Source organism: Carlito syrichta, unplaced genomic scaffold (genome assembly GCF_000164805.1).
Source record: "Carlito syrichta isolate Samal-C Ts95f unplaced genomic scaffold, Tarsius_syrichta-2.0.1 Scaffold316371, whole genome shotgun sequence".
NCBI classification, from domain to species: domain Eukaryota; kingdom Metazoa; phylum Chordata; class Mammalia; order Primates; family Tarsiidae; genus Carlito; species Carlito syrichta.
The window spans coordinates 34,515-58,288 of record NW_007260467.1 but is presented as its reverse complement, the minus strand read 5'-3'; the positions used below and the strand labels follow the sequence as shown (position 1 = coordinate 58,288).

The 23,774-nt window shown below is 36.8% G+C and overlaps 1 pseudogene; it reads left to right on the top strand.

Moving 5' to 3' along the window:
- Positions 1 to 22,619: 22,619 nt before the first annotated feature.
- LOC103276784 lies at positions 22,620 to 23,152 on the top strand (annotated as a pseudogene).
- Positions 23,153 to 23,774: the final 622 nt, after the last annotated feature.

The window sequence follows — 23,774 nt, the reverse complement described above, 5'->3', positions numbered from 1 at the left end:
AGGAGAGGGCAGGCCCAGGTCGGCTGGCACAGGGAGGGTCCTGCCAGGTGGTTTGCCTTGGGTGTCCAGTTTCAGCCCAGAACCTCCTGGTGAGGACAGCAGGTGAGGATACCACCAGGTTGGAGTTCAAGTCCCTGAGCCAGGAGAGGGGAATTGACTGCCCCCCTACAGACACCCCTGCCACCACCTCTCTAGGCCTCGAAGGACAAGAGAGACTCATTCCTGGAAAAGGAATGAGAGAGGGCTGGCTTTGGGGGAGCCACTGCCAACCTGTTCCAGAATGTCCCAGGGGTTGATCTGGTGTGAAAATACTGCAGCTGTGCCTGTGCCCTACCAAGGCTGCCCCCAGCTGTCATGCCTCCTGAGCCTCATCTTCCCCCTGAGCCAGATTCACAGATTTGCAGGCTGGGGTCACCTCTCCCCTCAGGTTCAAGGACCCCACATGGCCCACTCCAGCTGCGGGAGACAGTAAGTTTCTTGCAGTGACTGGTGGGAGTGCAAGGGCTGGACAGGAGCATTCAGAGGAAGGGGCTCAGTCAAGGAAAACTTCCCAGTGGGGGTATCGTCTGAGCTGGATTTGAAAGGCTAGAAAGCTGAAACAGTCCCACAGAAGAGCAAGATGTATGCCTTCCGGGGTGCTGGATTCTGGGGACACCACGTATGTCTGTCCTTGGAACTCGGGGGAAGTCAGGAAGGCCAGTGTGTCCCGGTGTCTCCCTCCCTCCTGAATCTCCCGGCCCGTCCTCCCCAGAGTACCCAGCAGCCAATGACCAGAGCACCCAGGAGAAGGAAATGGCCCTTTACCTGGCAACATGCAGGAGACACCTGGACTGTCTCCTCTTGCTGCTCTAGGTGGGGGTGGAGCCTGATATCTCCAATAAGTCCCGGGAGACACCACTATACAAAGGTGAGACCTGGGCGGACTTCCCAGAAGAAAGGTACAGGAGGCAGGTTCCCTGCGGGTGCATAGCCCCCAGGGGTCCACCGTGAGGGGAGCAGGCCCCACTCAGCCACATAATTTGTGCAACTGGGTCACTTGTTCCTGTGTATATCCAGCCAACTGCTCCCAAGAGCTTCCTCTGAGCCAAGCACATAGGGAGACACCGAGGGCTCAAAGGTGAGAGTGGCAAGAGCCTGGCAGGAGCACTGTGGGCATGGGGGAGGGGCCTGGCGGGAGGAGGGCACCCAGACCAGGGTCAGCAGGGGACTTCCTGGCCTGCCAGGTGGCAGTGGCACAGGCAGGAGATAAGAACGCTGTGCATGCTGGGTTGTTGAAGAAGACTCGGCTCATTCGGGACATGGTCCAAAGTTGTTGGTCGTCACCCCAGCAGTGCTTAGCACCACAGGCTGTGTCACCACAGCAGCTGGTGTCTGCCAACAGCATTCTGCTCTTTCACTGAGCCCCCTTGTCCGCCTTCACCGGGAGGGGACTGCTGCCCCCCCCCCACACACACACACACACAGACAAGGTTCTGAGGCATAGAGACATGAAACAGGCTGCCTGGGTCACACAGGCAGCAAGGGTGGCCTTGGGATGTGAACCCAGGAATTGGAGACACAGCTCACTTGGACTACTACTTCCTGCACCTCATGTGGGACCGTCATCTGGGACTGTGAAGGCGACTGTGCTCTAAGAAGCTCCAGCTGCCCGTGTGTCTGGTGTCTGGCACTGGGCATGTCCACATGTGGCAGAGCTGGGTGGCAGGTGGCTTCTCAGACCCCCGTTATGAGCAGCCCCGAGAGCCTGTTCCTGCCTGGCACACAATGTGACCTGTAGGCTGTTGTCCAGAGATAGGTCCAGGATCCCGGAGAGGCACAGCTGGAGCTCTGCCTGGGGTGTGCAGGTGCCTCCGCTGTGCCAGCATGGTGCTGGACCTGCATGCACTGCCCTGTTTGGCCTCCCTCAACATCCTTTCAGCTACCCCTGCTCACACATGCCACCTCATTGCCCCCACTTCTGTCAGTCAGCCCCTGCTCCTCCAGGAAGCTTTCCCTGACTTCCAAAGTCCAGTGTGATGCCACAGCCCCATGGCACCTAACTGGGCATGTCCCCTGTCCTTGTGCCACTGCTGTCCAATCGTCCATCTTTGCTCCTGGGCTGTAGGCCACCTGGAGGCAGGTCCGATGCACAGGACACATGTGATGGACTTTCATCTTTGTGAATTAAATGAGGGTGGCAGGCTGAGAAGACAGCAGCCTGGGGACGGAGCAGGTGTTCCGGGGGACGGGGCCTGGCAGCTCAGCGCCCATATGCCCCAGACCATGACTGCTAAGATGCCCACACTTGTCTCTCTCCCAGTAGGAGCTCTGCAAGAGAGTGACCACAATCCACAAGACCAAAGACTTCTAGGGGTGGTACAGAATAAAATATTAAATTTTCGTGATATTTTCTTACTGTATTTTCCCATACCTAAAGTTAATTTATTTTAGAATATACAACTAATTTATTTTACTTTGTTTTTCAGTGTACCAGGTTGTGTTCACTGGGAATCCAATTCAGAGTTTAGGATATTTATTAAGACATACCCTGGGGCTCAGCACCTCTAGTGAAAAGAGGAAAGAAGCAGAACTGGGAAGAAAAAGGTCCACGGCACTGTTAGCCCAAAGCAGCATCTTCTAACTCTATGGGAAGCTCTGGAGCTAGACTGGCACTCCAGAGTAGACTCAAAGGGTCTTTATATACCCTCATAAATCAGTCTCTGCATGAGGTAAACCCAAGAAAATGGCATGACCCAAGACATTCCTCTTCAGCTGAGACAATCCCTGAAAAGGCTGATAGCTAGTCTGCCTAACAGCAGCACCTTAATCAGTTTGGGTAAAACATCCTTCTCTGAAGAGGGATCTGGGCAGTGAATCACATCAGCTACCATTATTTAATTTATTTTGCTCAAAACAGAAGATGTCTCTAAGCCCCTTCATGGTTAACACTTTTTTTTTCTCAGAATTAAAATGTCCAAATAATTATGGGTAAAATCTATTCATACTTTTCTGAAATACAAGGTGTTCAAAAAATTTTCTTTAAATCACATTACCTGAAAGAATTTTGTTTATTTATTTATTTTTTGAGTTGGAGTCTCTCTCTGTCACCCAGAATGGAGTGCAGTGGCATGCTCCCGGCCACCGCAGCCTCCACCTGCTGGGCTCTGGCAATCATTCTGCCTCAGCCTTCCAAGTAGCTGGAACTACAGGTGTGCGCTACCACACCTAGCTAATTTTTTATTTTATTGTAGAGATGAGGTCTCTCCAAGTTGCCCAGATGGGTCTGACCCTGCGGGCTCAGACAATCCACTCACCTCAGCCTCCCAAAGCGCTGGGATTACAGGCTGAGCCAACAAGCCCGGCTAATAATTTTAAATATCATGTATAAAGTGGATTTTATTTTACTTTATTTTATTTTATTTTACTATATTTGAGTCAGAGTCTCTCTTTTGCCCAGGCTGGAGTGCAGTGGCATACTCATGGCCACCATAGCCTTGACCTGCTGGACTCAGGTGATTTATTTTTTAAAGATATACTCAACAGCCAAAGATTTTTGGACTATGCCCTTCAAATATATACATATCTCATATATAGAGATATTCCTTATATATTTATATATCATATATTTTACATATTTTCTATATCTTACATGTTTATGTAAAAATACATGTTATAGATAATCTGTAAATAAGTATATTTTTATTTTACAAACCTTATTAAGCAGTCAAAAATATTTTTTAAAGTGACACAATTAAAATAGAGAAAATTCAATTTCCCACTGTTTCTTTCAACCGACAAATCTCACCTTCAGAAATTACCACTCTGGTCTCCTGTGTTGCTTCCAAAATTACCTTTTAAACTACCCCAAAAAGGTGAGTCTCTTAAAGTAACTGAAGAAGGAAATACTTCATCTTTTAATAAATTCCTTTAAAATAAAACTTTCAGAAGTTGCTCTGTCTTTTATTTCTCTATTACATAATGCTATCTGTTGTATTTTGTCTAGCGGGGGGGAGCCCCAACTCAATTAAATAAGCAAATAATTTGCTTGAATATACATTTATACAAAGGAAACATGCAAGTGATCAACAGGTGCAGAAAAAGTTGCTCAGAATCACTCATCATTAGGGAAATGCAAATTCATAACACAATGATATATCACCTCATTCCTCCTTGAGTGGCTATTATCACACACAAATAAATATAGTCAAAGCTGTAGAGGAATTAGAAATTGGAACCCTTATACACTGTTAATGAGAATGTGATCTAGTGCAGTAACTAAGAAAAGTATTATGGAAGTTTCTCAAAAAATTAAAAATGAGATTACCATTTAAAGCAGCGAGCCCACTTCTAGATACACATTTATATGAATTGAAATCAGGATCTTGAAGAAATATCTGTACTGTCATGTTCATTGCCGCATTATTCACAATAATTATGATATGGAAGCAGCCTAAATGTCCATCAACTGATGAATGGATGAAGGAAATATGCCATATATATAAAACTGAATATTATTCAGTCTTAAAAATGAAATACTGTCATTTGCAATTACATGAAAAACCTTGAGGACATTATGCTAAGTGAAGTAAGTCAGTTATTAGATGGCAAATACTCAAGATTCCAGTCATATTAGGTATCTAAAATATTCATATTTGTACAATCAGAGAATAAAATGGTAGTTTTCCAGAAGCTATGGTAAGAGAAATGGATAATTGTTCTTCAATTGGTTTAGAGTTTTGTTAATAAGTTCTAGTGATCTGCGGTTTAACATATCACCCATAGTTGACAATATTTTTATGTACTTTAAAATATGCTAAGAGGACAGATCTCATGTTAAGTGTTCTTAATTTAAAAAAAAAAAAGACATTTGGAGGTGATGTATAGATGTTTACTACCTTGATTATGTTGATATCATGAGTGTATGCGTATTATCAAACTCATCAAGATTTATATATTAAATGTATGTAATTTTTATATCTCGATTTTATCTCAGTAAATCAAAAACATTTTTAAAAGAAGAAGAATAGCATGGTCCTAAAATTGGCTAAACTCAATCAGTTAGTTAATTACTGAATCAAATCAGACCACACACCTGCCAGGTCCACACATTCCTATTTTGGAGGTGCCTCTACGACATAGTAACAATCAATTTTTCTTAGCTAGGTAAAAGGCATGCTGTTAATGTTCAACAGGTGACTTATTAATTGCTGTTTTAAAGCAGTATTGATGAAACCTTAGTGTAATTTTGACTCTAATGCCATGCCATTCTACACCTCCACATATGATCTCTTAACTCCTATTAAATAAAAGTCCACTATAAATCAAGAGCATTCCAGCAGTATATTAGTGTGACTGCAAGAGGATAATACATACATGAAAAGAATAATATAGAGAAAATAAAGCATGGGAAAGTAGAGATATGGAAATACATTTCAGGACAAAAGGTGAGAAAATATGTATTTTTTTCAAGTGACATGGGGGATGCAACATTTTTTTTGTGAGAAGTTGTTGGAAATAAGAAGGGATACTTTGAAGTTCTCAAGTTAGTTGATATCACTGGGGATTAACTAGTTTACTCAGCATACCAGTTCTGATTCCTAGACACAAACATATAACAGTATGAGCATGTGGTGTAAGTGACAACTTGTTGTGTGCCCCTAAGTTTTAGTGAAAAACAATACAAAACACACTTTTGTTCATCTTTTTTAAAAAATCATACCCTTGCTAGAAAAACTAAAATTGTACTAAGTTGCCAAGATTAAACATTCATCAAAGAAACTGTCATTTAGAAAAAATTTAGCAATCAGTAACTATGATTTTCACAGAATAATATGATTTAATTATAACCAAAAGTTTGTTAGTTTTCTCAGAACTTCCATGGACATCATGAATTCAATTTCATCATTGGTTTTAATGTAAACATTGCCAATTTATACAAGAGATGAATAATTGGAGAAGACAGCAAGAGAATGAGTTGGAGACATTAATGTAATTTTTCTAAACAATTAACAGTTTTTTTCATGTTTTGTTTCAAAGGAATAGAAAGAAACAGTAAATAAAAGCATAATTTCTTCTATATAATATTCTGCCTTATTTTTCTACATCTAATTATTGTGCAATCCAATATACCAATTTGAATTGCTCTTTAATCTGATTTGTTCAAATACCCATCAATATTTTTTGAAAGATACTGTCATTATTTTCATTCCATGCATAAATTAAATTGTGTTTTGTAGCTAGAATTTTAATCCAAATCATTAAGGATCATTTGTAATATTATCATTGCTCTGACACAAACTGTAACTGACTTGAAATGTTAGTGAATATAATAGCTTCTCTATGATGAAGCATGCAGTTCTATGAAATGAAAAAGCAAGCAACCTTTGACTACTATAATTAATAATGCATTTTCTCATAGAATTTTAGAAATATTATTTTTAAAAAATCTCCATTTGTGATTCAAATCCTGTCCATTTCCAAACCTATACATAGTAACATGACTTCAGTAATTAGCTATACATAGATTTAAGAAAGTACATTTAGAAATTTTATGGTGATATGTTAACTAATAATCAAATGTATTTTACAAAATATGTTACTTAAGCCAAGCCAAATACCATCAAGTTTACATTTTAATTTTTAGATAAACTTCTATTTAATTTCATAATCTATAAACAGGGAAGCAAATTAAATAAAATTATATTATAAGCAAGATAGCAATGAAATAACATTATTTTATTTTCACATTTCTAGGAAAATTATCATATTAATATTGCTAATGACTATCTATTAAAATATGCATAATGATCACAATATTCTTCAGTTCAAATCACTTGGCAAAGTCTACAGATTAATGTCTCTATTGAACATATCTCTACCAGCCTTTCTCAAGCACTACTGCATCTGTGCTCCCTTCATTCGGTTTTTGTTCTGATTAACGATCTTTGTTCAATAATACTGTAGAATGGAGACTTTCTCCCCTTAATTTTGTCTTTTTGATGTCCCATGCCAAGATTGTTCCATTTTCTTATCTTCCAAGTTTCATTCTGCACCATCTTTAAGACCTACTTAAATATTTCCTACTGCATGTATTTCTGACTAACCCTGAATCAATCCAGTCTCTGTTTTGTTTTGATTTTTTGTTTATTTGTTTGTTTTGTTGTTTTGTTTTGGTTTGATTTGGTTTTGAGTTGGAGTCTCACTCTGTCGCCCAGACTGGAGTGTAGTGGCCGCTCCGGGCCACCGCAGCCTCGACCTGCTGGGCTCTGGCGATCCTTCCACCTCAGCCTTCCAAGTAGCCGGAATTACAGGCATGCGCTACCATGCCTGGCTGATTTTTTTTTATTTATTGTAGAGATGAGGTCTTGCTGCCCAGGCGGGTCTCGAACCCGTGGGCAGTCTCTGTTTTTAAAAATACAAAATCATACATTCAACAAGATTGAAATGACTCACATATTTATGTAATTAATTCAGGGTAGAAAAAACACATGTATAAGACATATTCTGCAGCAACATATTTTTGTATAGATGGATGTGAAATTCTCTTACCACTAAATTTCCCCACAATAATTATTGTACAGTAGTTTCAAATACTCTGTGTGCCCTTTTTGAATCCCACCTTTGTGAATCTAATACACCATTCACATCTGATTGAGGAAACTGCTACAAAAAATATTTAATGAAATGGTAGCATTTTCATATTACATTAATGTATAAAATAAGCTACAAAATAGTTTGCACAGTAATGTTTATACTCACATCTGTATTATCACACATATATCACGTTGTATATAAATAAAAATCACTTTCATCTTGTCTAAATGAAGTGCATATGAATAGTATTAATCTATTATAACTTGTTTCTGCAAACATCTCACAATGCTAATGGTTTCGATTAGATTTATCTGTAAATTTATTTTAGTTACAGTCTGTCAATTTTTTATGAAACATGTTTTGTATATCATTACAAGAATTGTATACTATCCAAAAATAATCAGAATGACCATCTTAAAACTGGGAAGGTTGTCCTCTTGAGTAAGATCACATAATCTGTTTTAAAAATATTGATCTGTATGTAAAGAAAAGGTATTTCAAATAGAATAGACATCTTGCTAGAATAAGCCAATAGATTAGTAGGTGGATATATTTTAATTAGTACATTTCCTGTTTTCCAAATAGAGTTCCATTGAATGTTAATCAAAAAACTCGTTCTCATAGAAAACAAATTTGAAGAACTCTAGTCTTCTCTTGAAGTTTATTTTATGTACTTTAGCATAAAAATTATCAGGAATTGTGCATAAAATAAATGTGCTAACTTTGTTTATCTCATATGTTCCAAACTTATTTAGTCATTAACCAGAGAAAATTTGCTCAAATTCAATAGCAGAGGACAATGTAATATAAAGAAGAATTTAGGGAGACAGTTTTGGCATATTGTGGTGGATAGTAAAGCATTCGTTGAAACAAAATAATTCTAGCAGGTGATATTTATTTGGGGAAATTTAAGTCTTGTTTAAAAAGTGTATTCTATAGTCATCTACCTTTAATGGCTTAATGTGTGCTTGGGGACCTTGGGGAGTCAGGGTTGTGGGGGAGGGGAGGCTGTTGTACTGCTAGCAGAACAGAATAGCAAGAGAAAACACTTGCTATGACAAACAGCATAACTGCGAACTTAGACCATCTGTAATATCACATGTTCATCTGTTATATCAAACACAAACACCTCCCCATCTAAAACTGGTCACACTCGATTTAAATAATTTAAATGGAAAAGATGTACATAAGGCACAAAATTCATGAAAAGTTCCTGTTAACAATTACTTCTATCTGTAGATGTCATCAGTCATTTCAGCCGCTTTGACCTTTCCCTTTCAATGTACAGACAGAGGTTAAGCGAGAAAGAACTAAGGGACACATATTACTAGAAGCAACTCCATCTCCAATAACTCTGAAACGTCTTATAACGTTCTTTGTTTCCTAGAACAAAGAACTCCTCACTCTATGTTTTCATCAACGAGTGATTGTTCAGTAATTGAATCCTCACTTTTATATCAGATCAGTGTTTCTCAAAGTACGGTCCTTCAAGCAGCAGGAACAGCCACTCTTAGGAACCTGTGAGAAATGCAACTTCTCTGGCCCCACCCTACGACTACTAAACAAGAAAACTGAGGATGTGGCACAATGATCTGTATTTTTAACAAGCCCTCCAGAGAATTCTAATGCATACTCTAATTTGAGAATCACTGTGATAGTGGAATGCAATTGATGACTGCCCTGGGTGTATTTTTTTTTTCTTCAAGGCTCAAAAAATTGATTTTATTGATAACCTTCAGTTTCTTTAGGTATACTAATTTGTTGAATATTTCCTTTTTGCCATCTTATTTTATTTCCTTTTTTATTTCAGTGACTTTGGGGGATACAAATACTTTTTGGTCTGGGCATTAAGAGTATCCACAGCCGGGCTCAGTGGCTCAACCTGTAATCCCGGGCCTTTGGAAGGCTGGGGTGAGTGGATTGCCTGAGCCCGCGGGTTCGAGACCCGCCTGGGCAGCGAGACCTCATCTCTACAATAAATCAAAAAATCAGCCGGGCGTGGTAGCGCATGCCTGTAGTTCCGGCTACTCGGAAGGCTGAGGCGGAAGGATCGCCGGAGCCCAGCAGGCGAGGCTGCGGTGGCCGGGAGCGGCCACTGCACTCCAGTCTGGCGACAGAGTTAGACTCCAACTCAAAAAAAAAAAAGAGTATCCACAACCCCTACCTCTACACATTGTACTCAATAGGTGATTTTTTTGTCCCTCAACCCCTTCTCCCCCGTCTTCTGAGTCTCCACCGTCCATCATACCAGTCTATATGTCTTTCAAATCCTTAGTTTAGCTCCCGCTTATAAATGAGAACATGAGGTATTTATTTTTTCTGTTTATGAGTTAGTTTGCTTAGGATGATGTTCTCCAATTTCTTCCAAGTTGTTGCAAATGACATTATTTTATTCTTGTTGATAGCTGAATAGTATCCATAGTGTATATACACCACATTTTCATTATCCACTGATTGAGTGATGGGCATTTAGGCTGATCCAACATCTTTGCAAATGTGAATTGTACTGTGGTAAACATGTAGGTGCATGCGTCTTTCTAATATAATGACCTATGTTTCATAGGATAGATACCTAGTAGTGGGATTGCTGGATCAAATGGTATATTTACTTTTAGTTCTTTGAGTAATTACTACATTTTCCTTGTACTAATTTACACTTCCACCAAAAGAGTATAAGTATTCTCCTTTCTCTGCTCTGTGCCATCATTGGTTGTCTTCTGATTTTTTAAATAATGGCCATTGTGACTGGTGTAAGATGGTATCTCGTTGTGGTTTTCATTTGCATTTACCTGATGATGCGTGATGTTGAGCATTTTTTCATAAGTCTGAGAGTCATTCGTATATCTTCTTTTGAGAGATATCTGTTAATGCATTTTGCCTACTTTTTAATGATGGTATCAGCTAGTCCTTGTATCAATTCACTAATCTAATTTTAAAGTAGCTAATTTTTAAACATAGCAGTAATGTTGTAAAATAAAGTATAAGCAGTACAAAATGTGTGCAAGATTTATCAAAAAATTGAATTGAAAATTGCCATAATGAAACTTGGAACACATTTCCCCTTGGGTTTAATGCTGCAAAATTGGTGCAGAGGAATGAAGCCATTCCAAAGAAGTCTATTTATATTGTAATTTAATTTATTACAGTACTGATAACACTAACTTGAATTCTGAGAGAAGAGGTTCAAGAGGGAGATGGGAAGGTTAGTTTGGGAAGGAAAAGGAAAAATAAATAGGAGAAATAGTTACTCTTACCTCTCTTGTCTGGTGTAGTGATAACTATAGGTACAATACAAAGAGAAAAAACAGATTGATTTCTTACTGTATTATAATGACCTACATATATCTATATCTTAATTTTTATTATGCCTCATTTCTGATATAACTTAGTTTTCCCTCCATATTTCCTATAACATAACACTAAGGTAGAGTGTGCATATTCTACTGCTAAACTCTGAAACTGGTGAAACTGGAAAAATGCCTTCTGAGTTCAAAGAAAAAATATGAGTAGTGTTACATATTGCTCCAGTATAACAGGGAGTATTGGGGCTCAAAAGAATTTAAATGCACACACTCTAAAGAATCCACTCTTTCATCGACATTCTGCATGCCAAACAAATCACATCCCTGGGATTAGTTTTGTTGTCAAACAGCACATTTTGAAGTCTACATCTATAAAACACTTCTCTTCCACCTACCCCCAACTAAAATTCCAATTTGGGCAATATAAATCATCTTACATGAATTTTAGCAAGAATGTAACTGAAGTTATTTATTTCACATTTAGTTATGAATGACTAATAAGACTATTAAGGCAAGTTCAAGCAGCTAGTTCTGGTTTTCAGGTTATTTTCCACTCTTTTAACCCACAAGTCTTCTTATGTCTAACTTTTATCACAACAGATATAATAGACATTGAGTGTTTTTATAGAGAGTCTAGAAGGAGGGCATTGACAACCTTGGTTAATATAACTCATTGAGCAATTGTCAATTTTGAGATGAATCATCACATATTACCGTCATGGAAAAGACAGGGATCTTCTATTGTCACCACAGAGCAGACAACCAAAAAATTTCCTGTGATGATTCAAAATCTGATTCCAGGACTTGTCAAAACCACTGCTCATTAGAATTCCCAGTGGATCCACAGTACCCAGATATCAGTCCCCACCCCCTACCCTGACATTCAAAATAAATAGAAGGTTCTGTAAGAGAGGCTCAGGCAGTCATATTTCCTAAAAATTTCCCTAGGGTAGTTATAATGTTTAGGGTAGACAATTACCACAGGAAAATCAGAGTTATACTGTAGCCTCTAAATCTAGTCATATACAAAAGCTAATTCCTACTTGTGAGTTTTCTGAAGAACCTGACCAATATTTCTTTAATTTAGAAGGTATCCAGTGACTTCTCCACTAGGCCAAAGCTATTACCTTTTTGTTCCTGGGTTGAAGTTCGTTTAACTTTTAATCTTTACCCAACTCATACTATGAATTTAATTTGTGTTGCTATTTGCTTTGTGTCAGAGTTTCTTCAAATTAAATGCATTCACGTAAAATTGTCACATTTGACAGTCAAAACACAAAATAATTTATTTTTTCCTGTTTTCTGTTCATTTGTGTGATGGTTTGACAAGTGAAAGACAATTTCTTCAGGATAGACACATGATAATAATTGAATATTCCACCTTAAATAATACAACTCTAGAATTAATAGCTCATCATTAGTAACTCAAATGATGTTACACAAACATGCAGTGAGAGAAGGGGCAGGATAGATGGGAGCATTTTACATTAAAATTTCCTTCTCATATGGATCAGTTTTCAGTTACCATAATAATAGAACACTCCCTGAAGGTGTTTACAAATGGCCATCGCAGTCAGCTTCATTTGACTAAAATATAGTCGATAAATATACCACGATGATGCATATTCTATACTTGTCTTTGGGTATCCTTTTATGTGTGGTCATATGTCAGAGTGAAATTATATCCGTTATCAAAATAGCATGTCAGTTTCATGGGCTTGGACAAGTCAGGTTTCACTGAATGACAGAATTCAAGACGTGGCATCATGTCCCTTAACTAGGGACAATGAGCCACAACTATTACTTTTTTAAGTCCATGTGCTATGATGGGCTTCATCTGTTTTAAGTTAAAAGAAATAACTCATGAGACAAGCATAATATAAATTTATGATTGCATAAACAAAAACAACTGAGGTGCTTAAGAAGCACCATATACACCCTATGACACAAGACTCAACTATTAAGGAGCTAATGGAGTAAACCAGTTTGGATGACTGGCTGTCCTAACACCATTTCAATTTTCTTTTTTTTTTTCTTTTTTTATCTTAAATATGGGGGATACAATTCAGGATAAGGTATACAAGTGGTCACAATACAGGTGAAGTCTGGGCCTTCCGTCAGTTCCCACTTCACCTGGTTTGAGATCAGGTACCCTATTGATGTTGTGTCTCCCCTGCTCCGCCATTCCCCTGGCAGTATCCCACTACTGCCAATTCCTTTCTTGTAGTATTTTGCAACCCCTCTTGTTCTTTACCAAAATTCACATAGAGCCTATAAAAGATAAACCTTTACAATCTCAGTATTCCTTACACCTAATGGTGGCCACAGAACACAGCAGTTCTTGCCATGAGACACAAGCTCCAGTCTGCTAGAAGGAAGTCTGGAAGAAATTCTTCTGGTAGCTTTCTTCTGGCCTTAAATGGTGCCTGAACAGTGGCTGTCAACTTGTAATCAGAAAAAAAAGGTCAAAAGAATCATCAAGACACCATTCCTGATATCACTGAGATGTCAAATCAATGCCAGAAACAGCCTACCATCAGATCAGTTATATAAAACTTGTTAAGGCCACAATTAGCTGATTATTCTGTTACTTGGAGTGGAATGCAAACCTACCTAAATACAGTCTCAATATAATGTATTTTTTGTATTTCTCTCATCATTAATAAATAAATTCAGTATTAGTAAATATTTACCATATTGCCTGGAAAATATTTAATAACTAGCTCTCAAAAGAAGAAAAAAAGAAGCCCTGATTAGTAATATTTGCCAATTTCCATGCTATAAATAATGTCACGTGATAACTTCAAGGTACCAATATGATGTCACTGAACGTAGAGTGACCTCTTTACCTATGAGACTCACAAAATTGGATCTCTTGGGTCAATGCCAGCAAGCTCCGGCACACCACTAGATACCTCCCTGCTAACTAACTACAATTTCACAGAACCATTAGAGTTCATATTTATTACTTTCAATTTCACTTTAATGATGAACAGAATTTCTATATAGAGGAACTTAGAGCTCAGAATTACAGAATGTCAAGGTAAATTGGCTAAATTTATCAAATTGCAAGTAGCTATCATACTTTATGCAAAACTTTAAGTAAGAACTTAGAAGTTGTCTTCAGTCTCAAGTCACATGTACCCAATAATTCAACATGTACAATTTCTAAGTGTCTTCTTGGGGGAAATAATCTAGTTTGCTATAATATCAGAGAAAATTAAGAACACAGACTTGAAAATATTGTTGGTATAATGCTAAATAACTTGCATGAAAAATGTTTCTCTCATTCCATGACTCTATCTGTAATCCAGAGTGGAAATGAATTATTCTCTAGTTTTCTAGTCTTGGGACTAATTATTCTTTCAATAGGGCTGCTGTCATACCCAATTTTCTGAAAACAGAATAAAATTTACAATATAGTACAACATACTTTAATAGCTATCATCTATAAAAAACATTACCTTTAACTTTCTTCACATATCTCTATATAGAATATTTCTTACATAGTAAAGATAAGAAAAATCTTAACAGTCAATGTTTTTGTTTTTGCTTTTATATACCAAAGCAAGTCTTCTACAAATATGAACTATCCCAGTAATGCAGGATGATAAGAGCATATAATTTTCCTGTAATGGATAAGTACAGACTTTATTATAAAAGTGACTCATTAGATATTTAATGGCTTAGTAAGAAAATATTTTCAAATAAAATAATTGGTAGTTCTGAAAAAATGGTTTTTCAAAATGTCTTCTGATTTATTACCAACATTTTTCCTTGCAAAATCCTCAATATCTTTGACTAAATTGATGCTTGGTTTATTCTGCAAATATCCACTTGTTAGTGGTATACTACTATAAGGGTGTATTTTAGGACCATTAGCTCAAGCTGAAAAAAATAACTTAAACTCTATTGCATTCTTGCTCTTAATAAAAATAGCTAAAATACTAAATACATAAATCTAGTGTGTTTTAAAAGTTATTTAGCCTCCCATTTATATATTATTGTTTACAATAGGCTCTTTATAATCACTATGTATGAGCAAAATAAAATCTATCAAACTTTGGACATAATACTTTATAGTTAGGAATAACAATAAAATATAAAGTATATCGATGTGAAATTGGTTACTAGAAAGATCCTTGTTATAGTAGACTTCAAAATGACAAGGATAATCTTTTTCCATTTTTTTAGAGAAATCTCTTAGCTTATTTTCTTCTGAAGAAAAAAAATCTGAATTTATTTTTATGTTCAATAGATTAAAAAACCTTTCATGATATATAAGCATAGGAACATTTTACTCAATTATTCATGTATCATTCTGTGTTAGTAAAAGATTTAAAGATGTAGCAAGAGATCCAAATTAATATAAACCATAAAAATATCATAAGAGAAATCAGAGAATTTAAAGTGCATCTGACTTGAAGAGATTAACAGCATGAGAATGTGTGTATTACTGGGATACTTCTAATTACAGGAAAGCATTATAATCAACAGGAGATCAAAGCCTGTATTTGCTGTATCTAACAAAGAAATGATAATTATAAATACATTACATTGAAATGTCATTAAAAACAGATTTTGCCTTTAAGTTGTCTAAAGTTTGTGTCTGAGAGAGTGAAATTTTGTTTTAGGTTATTCATTTTGAAGCAAATATTTTTCATCCAAGACATAGGAGTTCTTATGGTAGTATATTACGATTTATGAAGTCATGTATGCAGACTGTAATCATTTAAAAGTATTGTCCCTTGAGGAAGTTAGTTCAGAATCTGCAGTTGTGATGGGAGTTTTTCACACCCATTGAGGAACCCAATAAAGTTCCTAATTGTTGTGACTTCACCTCAAATAATAAACCAAAACCATTGTATAAAATCAATCTAATGAAGCATAAACCTATATTATCATTGCATATTATAACAATCATCTTTGTGTCCTCAGATATTTTTTCCAAGTCTCCTGTTTATTACAATGTTAGAAATAATCTCCAATAGTGCCACTAAAATATAATTACACATCTTATGTAAAATTTATTTTACATCCCTCGAGGCATGGTAATAACACACTAAAATTTTTCTTGCCATTTCACTAAGTCTAGACACACTCCTAAATTTATATATATACATATATATAAAAATATATCATATACTTTTTTTAATATGTACATATATATCATATACTTTGAGAGGAGATTGAGCATAGGTATTACTTAGTGTAACGAGTTGTTAAGTTTACTTTTTCTAGCATCACCTTTAGCCCTACCACATTATATTTTTGCTGTGCAAAGCAATTGATTACAAAAAAACATTATTTACATCAGTAACTCCTTAAATTTCAGAATTAACAAAATCAAAAACATCAAAAATATCAAACAAAAATCCTGGTCTTGTAAAGGTAGAGAAACTAAAATACCCAAAGCAAGTATTAGTTTATCTTTTACATCTGAAAGAGTATGTAAAGATCTCTAAGCCCTTATAAGGACCTACTGAAAAGATAGATACAGATTTTGAAATTTAGATAACCTGTTGGACCCATCATTTACCCCAGCTGAATTACTAAGATTTCTAATACACACTTAATTTCATGGATGAAAATATTACAAATAAATCGTTGCATTTTTAAAGTAACTCTCAACAGTAGCATCAAATATGAAATAAAAAGTTACATAAAGGAAGACTGAATTTTCTTTAGGATGTAGAGTGAACTAACCATTTTCAACACACATAAACTTACATCAGTCTAGTTTTGAGAATACATTTTTAGGCCCTTTTCTCCTTTCCTCCATGCACTGGTAAATTTAGAAGTAGTACAATGATAAATAGAACTAATTTGTAGAATTCATTCCCACTTATAAATTTTTTTCCAGAACAATTCTCTGCAACACATTTAGAGTAGATAATCTTCTGCATATATTTCAGATAATCATACCTACAAGGTTATTGGCCAACAAAATGTACAAACAATAGCAATTTTCAAGTAACATATAAAGCTACCCAATATGTATTTTTGACATTATTATTTTAGGGTATCTACTTAAAGCCAATTCTATTATCTAATGCTAAGGGCACTCTACTTAAGTGTTTTTCATCTAAGAGGCATTAGTTATTAATGGGGTGAAAAAAAGATTATTGTCGTTTACATTCAAAATAATAACTGATTTCTCCCAGACATTGAGAGAGGCACTATTGTTTTGTGACTTATAGACATCATTACCAACTTGTACAACTTGTAATAATACCAAGACCTTACTAAAATTCTGGAGAAATCCTTCTCTAAGATCTCCTGAACTCTTTGCTGGTCTGTAACATACTCAATTATTCTGTTTCTAATATTTTATTTCATTTCATTTCATTTCATTTTAAGTTGTGGAGTACAATTCAGGGTTAGCTATACCGATGTTCTTTATGCAGGCGCCCTTGTTGATGACGTGTGCCCCTCCGTCCCCTGGCATTTTCTTTCAACTGTCAATCCCTCCCTCGCTTTCCCTCTTGTGTTTCTTACTCATTTTTGTTTTCTTTTGTGATCTTGCCTTTGACCACACTTCAGGAATACACTTGGACAGTGACTACATACCTCTGTCCTTTTCAGCAATCAGCAATGCACATAAAGAAATTTGGAACAGTCCTGTTATTTGATGTCCACAATTTGGTGCATTTCAAAGGCAAGAAGAGCAGATTCAGGCTGCTGAAATGTCATCCTTGGGGAAAGCTTAACAGCTACTTTCATTTACAGTTTTAAAGACCAATCCTGGTTTACAAGTATTTGCATATGTAGGCCAGACTATCAAACACCAGAAGATTTAGTACAAATGAATTTTACACGTGCATAGGGGTGAGAAGTACTGCAAAACCCTGACTTTTCATTTCTGCTGCTTTACTGATTTTCCACTTTGCTCTGCTCCAGGCACACTGAGCCTTTATAACTACCCCTATGATATTTTCCTTCAGCATAGCAGTGAAAAAAAGAGAAACTTAGATTTTTTTATTATTATTACTATAAAGATGTGGGGTACGATTCAAGGTTAGGCATTCAAACATTGATTATGCAGGTACCCTTGATGAGGTATGCCCCTCTCTCCCCTAGCAGTTTCCCTCAACTGCCAATCCCACCCCACCCTCCCCTGACAGTTTCCCACTACTGCCAATCGCTTTCTTATAGTAGTATTATAATTGTTCAAGGTTCGCTTATGAGTGAGAACATATGGTACTCTGTTATTTGTTTCTGTAATGTCTTAACTCTGCACTTGGCCACACCGTGACAAGGCACGCTTTTCTCATACCATCACTCCTATTATCCTATCTTCCTTCTTTGTCTCCTTCCCTCAAAATACCACAATATTTCTTTTAAAGCAATCAGGCCATTTCTTTGTGTTTAATTTTTAAAACAAGTTATCATCTTATAACAAAATTTGATATCCAGTGGCTTACTAAAAAAAGAAAAGAAAAGAAAAAATCCCCCACCGGTATCTACTTGGCCCCAAAGGAAAACTTGGGTTGCAGCTTTCCCTGCGAGAAGTACCCCCGCCTCCCTAAGACTCACCCTGTGTTGTTCTCCACCCTCCCCACGCAGGGAGGGGGCAGTGACCGTCCCCTGCTGCTCTTCCGCTCAGCATCACAACAACTTTTCTCAATCCCGTGCCAACTTCCAGGTGGCAGCTCCTGCGGAAAGTAGAAGGGTTCTGTGTATAACTCCCACACTATCAAAAGCAAGACATCCAGGTCCTACCAGCACTCTGGATGTTGGTAAATACATTCTGAGCACGTCTTCCCGGGTCTCCTCCGGACCCCCCAACTGAGCCATAACCACTTGCCATGTGCCCTGCCTTTCCCACATCCCAAACTTTGGGAGACAGGTGAGTCCCTGGGGTCCATTTGATGCTCTCCCAAGCAGGTAGCTCGCTGGGGATCTGGTGTGTCTCAGCCAAGGAGATAGGCATGCAAGGTTGGGGTAGCGGGGAGAGACAGGTGCGGAGGGGCGGTGAGTGGAACACACAGAAACAGTGACACCTTGGCGTGGGTTGGTTGTAAGGGGACACTGTCAAAATGCCCAGCCCATCCTTAGAGACAAGGAAAAAGGTGCTGTTCCCAGCTTGTGTCTCTAAAATAAAGTGGGCAAGGCCTAGAAGGTGAAAGGTGAGGAGGGACTCTGTGGTCAATAAATCCGCAAGCAAGTTGGAGACTTGCTTTTCCATCCTGCACAGAGTCCATGCAAAAACAGGAGCAATTAGGGAGTCGCTTGCCAAAAGCGGCACATGAAGCCATGAATTATTTGGCCTTGTCACTTATAAGATGACTACCTGAGGAGAAGGGTCACTGGTTTTAGTAATCTGGGTCACTTACATGTGTGTACCCCATTTTGTATCCTGAGTTGAGCGCACTGACTAGACATGGGTAATATAGGCCAAGGACAACCTGTTTTCTTAGGCGATTTCACCAAAGTACCACACTCTTCTTCATGCATATTTTCACCCTGTCTCCTCCTTTCTTTCTCCCACTACTGAGGATAGAATTAGATTGGACTATAAACGGCTCATATGACTTTATTTTCTAAAAATTTTAGAAGTGACTTTCACTAGGTTAGTATCCTTATTCCTTCCCCCACCCTACATGCACACATACCTCATCCTGCACTTATTCCTGAAGTAGCCCAGGAATCTTAAATCCAATTCATCATTGAATTAAGAAAAATTAACTTTAATTTTGCAAAAGGAGCTTGGCTACACACTTAGCAAGAACTAAGGATTTCCTTTTTTTTCTGCATTTTCATTCACAGTAGACTCATCCTTTTCTAAAACACTGGTTCTCACATATGACTAAGCATTGGAATCGTCTCGAAAGTTTTAGAAAACACTAATGCCTGGTTTTCACTGACTAATTATTCTGAACACTCACTTGGGCATCAGCAGTTTCGTAAGCTCCCAGGTTACTCCAGTGGGCAACTAAGTTTAAGAAATATTGATTAAACGGCCTGTACACAGTCAATGTGGTCCCTTCATCTGGAAAATATTGCCATAACTCTCTTTCATTCCAGTTATGTTTTTCATTTAAAATGTAATGTGTTTACAGTCCTGTTTTTCATTGCCAAGTTGACCTTTTCATAGAAATGGATACTTTATTTTGACGAAAACTTAGTAGTTAGGCTTGACTGCAGGATTTTCATAGATTAAAGATAGCATGACCATGAGGATGGGTAGAGAAAATGGCAAAACAATATAAAGTCCAGAAATAGATCCTACCAAAGGAAGTGCATCACATATGATGTTTTAGTTCATTTATTTAAAAACTTAATATATAATGATTGTCCTTTTATAAAGTTAGACTCTCTTAATTTAACCTATATTATTAAAACCTCCGGATACATTACAGAGTCATATATGAAACCAAATAGTTGATGAATTTGCAAAAGTTTGAGTTATGGTGCATTCTGAAACCAAAGACTAATTCCAGATTGAATTTAAGGAAAAAAAATCCATATAAAAAGTCAACATTTCTATAAAGCCAAAGACAGCATAATGAAATGAAAAGACAATATATTGAGGGAAAAAAAATTTAAAATATCTATCACAAAGACTTATTATCATTATTTTAATGAAAGTGTACACACTGACTTGAAAAATGTCCAAATGAAGTCAAAAAATATATAACCTGGATATAAAAGTCACAAAAGAGAACATAAACATCACCAATAAAATTATGCAAAGGTAATTAACCTTCTCACTGTCAAAAAAAAAGCCAAAAACATTGTCTACCTATCAGCTAGATGAGAAAAGAAGCAAAGGGAACAGCATTTGGTGCTAGAAAGGGTGTGAGGAAAAGAACCCATTCATATTATACCAAGCAATCGGATATTTAGTAGTTACTTTTAAAAGTATGATTTATATTCCAAACAAATTATTACTGGACCAAATCCGGTGCTATATTAAAAGGTCAATATGTAGCAACAAAACTGAGTGTGTTTGATAAAGAAAAAATTCACTTTAGCACTTGAAAATGAATCAATGTGATTCTTGACTTTAAAAATATGAAGGATAAAAATAAATGTAAAAAAAATGTTGGAAACATTGACATTCTTTCTCATGCACACACACATACACACACACCCCTACTGAGAAACTAGGAATAGAACTTTCTTAATTTGATAAAATATATCTATAAATATCTACATCAAACACTACTAGTATAATTAATACCACTAATACTACTAGTATAATTAATATAGTAGTTAATATAATAAGTCAAGAAGATAAAATAAAAGGTATGTTTGGAGAGAACAGAAATTGTTATTATTTGTAGACTAAATGTACATAGAGTATTCAAAGAATCCTCAGATGAACTATTAGAATTGACAAGTTGATTTAACAAGATATCTAGATACCTTTCAATATCCAAAAGTTTATTGTACTTTTCAGAAATAAGTACTAGAAAATTTTTAAAAATAATGTCATCAATAAACATAAAATACTTATAAGTAAATGTATAAAATATATGTGAGACCTCTAAGCAGAAACATATATTATGAATGAGAGGAATTAAAGAAAGTCTGCATAGATGGAAGAACATATCATGCTCGTGGATTGGCAGATACAATGTTATAAAGATGTAAACTCCCCCAAATTGATCTGTACAGACAATGAAATCCAAATCAATCCCATCAGGAGAGAGAAAAAGAGTGAGAGAGAGAGAGTATGTGTACATTCTAAAATTTATGTGGACTTGCAAGGAGACAATGTAGCCAAGACAATCTTTAAAAAACAATGTTAGAAAATTTACAGTAGCAGATATTACAAATTATTGTGGAGAAATTCAAACAGTGGTGTTGGTGTGAGTATAGACAAGTAGAATAGAACAGAACAGAGAGTCTAGAAACTGACTCATACATGTATGGTCACCTGATATATAGCAAAGGTGGCACTGCAGTTCAGTGGGGAATGAATCAACCTTTCAGTAAAGGGTATAAGACCAATAGCAGATTAGATTTTAGACTTAATGTGAATGCTGTAAGAGGAAAAACAAAACTTCCAGAAGATAACATAAGAAAATATCTTCATGCCCTTGATATAAGCATTTTGAACAAGACATAAAAGCACTAATTCAAAGGAAAATATAGACTGATGTATGTCATTTAAACAAGAAATTGTATTCATCAGAAGACTTAAGAGACTGAAAAAGAATATCATGGAGTGAAAAAGGATATTTGCATATATATATAAAAACTAGTATCCAGAATATATAATGAACTTAGACAAATAAATTTAAAAGAAAACCAATTTTATCCAAATGAATAAAATATTTTAAAGGATGTTACACCAAAAAGAATGTCAAAATGCCCAATAAAAATATGAAAGATCCAGGCACAGTGTCACATGCTTGTAGTCTCAGCTACTCAGAAGGCTAATGCAGAAGGTTTCCTTGTGCCCAAAAGTTTGAGTCCAGCCTGGACAACATAGTGAAACCTTGTCTCTAAGTGAAAAAAATAATTAAATTCTGTCAACATTGTGAAAACATCAAATAATTACAATTAAAATCACAAAACAAAAAACTACAACTCATTGTAATGACAACAATAAAAAAATGGAAAATACTATGTACTGATGAAAGTATGGTGCAATTGGAAAACACTTATACACTGCTTATGGGAGTGAAAATTGTCACAACTGCTTTACCTAACCATTGACAGAATATACTAAAGCAAAAATTGTGCCTCCTACATGATACATAAATACCACTTGGAAACCCAGGCACCACAAAGATGCCGGCTTACCACTATTCTCTCATGGACCCTGACACTAAGCTCATAAGGAACATGGCACTTCTACCTATCAGAGGTCAGTTCAAAGGATCTGCCCCAGATAGACAAAAGATACAGACATTGTGCATGAAGCCATCTATTACTTCAAGACCAATGTCTTCTTAAAAAATTATGAAATTAAGAATGAAGCTGATAGGACCTTGCTATATATAACTCTCTACATTTCTGAGTGTCAGAAGAAATTCCAATAGTGCAATTCCAAAAGCCAAGGTGAGAAAAAAATGTATACACTGGGAATCACTAATTTTTCCATTCCTGGAGAACCTAGTTTTCCACTTAATACAATTTATGCCAAGCCTGGAAACAAACAGAAAGATGAAGTGATGAGAGCCTACAGACAACAGCTAAGGCAACAGACTGGACTAAGACTTTGAGAAAATTTTGACCTTTAGAATAATAAACCCAGCAAGTAGTGGACTTGGTTTGTGAAGAGGCAGTTCATGAACAAGCGTCTTTTGGGACCTGGACAGTGAAGGGGGCCTGGGCAACCACCGTCTCTAGAACACTGGGCAGCATTTTACAGCAAGATGTAAAAATTCCTTTGCCTTCATTTCATAAAATTTTATACAGAAGAGAGAAGAGCACATCTTTACTTAAAGCTTTGGTCAAGATCTGGGTGGGGGAGTAGAAAGTGGGTTGGCAAGGTAATGTCGCTAAACAGGAGACAAAGCACCTCCCCTATGCTGAATCAGACAAAGGCAACTAAGCGACACAGACCTCCCAGGCAGCAAGCTAAAAAAGCAAACCCAAACTGCAAGTAAATCTAGCTGCCTACAACGAAAACTAAGGGGAGACACTGGAGATCAGAGCTGAAGAGAATTTAGACACTCAGGAAAGATTCCAGAGCTAGTCTGATCTATTATTTTGAGTTTGATTGTATCATTTTGACTGTTTATTTTGCTCACTTTTGTTTGCTTTCTGACTTACACTATCTGTTCCATGATTTTATTGGTCTGCCTTTGTGTAGCTATGAGTATTCTTTAGGGAATTTGGCTTGTGTGGTTTTTTCACTTCTCTCCAACCTTGTGTCTCTTTTTCACCTGTTAGTTGGTATGTATGTCTGTTTTCCCTCTCACTCTTCTCTCTTTCTAACTT